The sequence below is a fragment of the Terrapene carolina genome, unplaced genomic scaffold, assembly GCF_002925995.2.
Source record: "Terrapene carolina triunguis isolate 2854851 unplaced genomic scaffold, T_m_triunguis-2.0 Scaffold16218, whole genome shotgun sequence".
Taxonomy (NCBI): domain Eukaryota; kingdom Metazoa; phylum Chordata; order Testudines; family Emydidae; genus Terrapene; species Terrapene triunguis.
The window spans coordinates 1-1,755 of NW_020680569.1; the positions used below are offsets into that span (position 1 = coordinate 1).

Below are 1,755 nucleotides of genomic sequence, written 5' to 3' on the forward strand. Positions count from 1 at the left end.
CCCCCCCCAGCACCACAGGGGCACTCAATGCACTTCCTGTGGGGAAATAGCTCCTTGTCCAGCTGCTAGAATGAGAGCCAGGAGAGAGCAGTGTCTGGCTCACCGTGGTGGGGAGAAGAGACCTGGTGAGTGCTGATCTCCTTCAGTCTCCCCCGCAATGCTGCTCAGTTTTATTGTCACTGTAATAGTCAGTGCTTCCTTTCGGGGCCATCCAGAGAGGGGTGCTGTGCATGGGACAAATCCCCCCCTTTCCACCCCCAGGCCCTGCCCCCACTCCACCCCTTCCCCCAAACCCCCACCCCTGTCCCGTTTCTTCCCGCCCTGCACCTTCCTGCCCCATTCCTCTCCCTCCCCCACCTCTTCCCATCCCCGCTCCTCCCCCTCCCCTGACAGTGCCTCCTGCACACCACTGAAGAGCTGATCACTGGCAGGTGGGAGATGCTGAAGGGGAAGAGGAGGAGCTTGTCAGCAAGACCTGTAGCGGGGGCAGTAGCTGGCTGCCTGTGGGCCCTGAGCACCTATTTGTTTCTCTGTTGGTGCTGCAGCCCTGTAGCACCCATGGAGTCGCTGACTTGGCTCCTTTCACACTTTAGAGAGAGGAGCAGCAGCCAGGGTTATGGCTGATCTTTGGGACATGGGGTGCTAGCTAGGTGAGTGGCAGAGGCTTCAGCTGCTGGAAGTTTGCCTGACCCCTCAGGGACACAGTGTGAGATGGTGTCCCAAGGATCTCTATGAAAGGAGCAGAACAGGATTTACTTGGGGTCAGGAGAGAATTGAAAGTGTCTCAGGGGGTTGTAGAGAGGTATTGCCCGGGTTAGAGACTGGCTAAAACACAGGCCGCGCTGTGAGCAGGATTTGAACCTGCGCAGGGAAACCCTATTGGATTTCAACTCCAACGCCTTAACCACTCAGCCATCACAGCTGGGAGTATAACACTGCCCCAGTGCCAGAGAAACTGGTAAATAATCACAATGCCCAGGCTTGAACCCATCTGAAATCCAGTATTCGCACAGCAAACCTGGCTCCCAAAGCACAGGGGGGATTTGGGGTTTGTTCTCTTTGCTTAGCCATGTGCAGTCACACAGAGAGCGCTTTGAAAAGTCTCCCCTCCCACAGAGCGGAAATGGGAAATGATTCTGAACTTTAAGCTTGATATGAATGAGGATGTCTGGACCACAGGGCCAGGGACTGACCTTTGCTAGAGAAACCAGTGATACACGGAACCAGGCTAAGGAAAATGTTTCCTGGAGTCAATCACTGGAATAGCAGCAGTATTGTGCAGCAAAATGTCTCACGAGAGGAGTTAGCACATTGGTGGTCCAGTAGGAGAAGTCACCGATACAGCAGGGGAGGTCTAGCTTTGGTTTCTGGCCAACAGAAGGATGAGTTTTATTGTCTCCAAATTTCAGTAGAAAAATTCAGACCCAAACAGGGTGCGGTGGGGGTTTCTCTGGTTTTCATTTGTTTTGTTTTGTTTTTCTCATTTGAAATGTCCTGGATAATTTGTCTGGGAAAACTGTTTGTACAAGGCCAAGGAAGAGTTAGAACAATTACAAATCTCCATGGGAGTGAGGGAGTCTCTTAGCACCGGGGGAGGGGTGGAGATTTTCATGGAGGGGAGTTGAGGAGATAAATGAGGCTTTTGCTGCAGCAGAGGGAGAGGTTTGGCAGGTTCATTTTTACCAAGTGACCCCCCCCTCCACGCACACACACACACACGTTGCTCCCCTGCTGCTGCTGCCCCAGCTCAAACCC

General features: G+C 53.2%; 1 non-coding gene across 1 annotated transcript; it reads right to left on the reverse strand.

The window, feature by feature from the left end:
- Positions 1-840: 840 nt before the first annotated feature.
- Positions 841-922, reverse strand: TRNAS-UGA. The gene has a single exon. It is a non-coding gene; the product is annotated as a tRNA-Ser (tRNA).
- Positions 923-1,755: the final 833 nt, after the last annotated feature.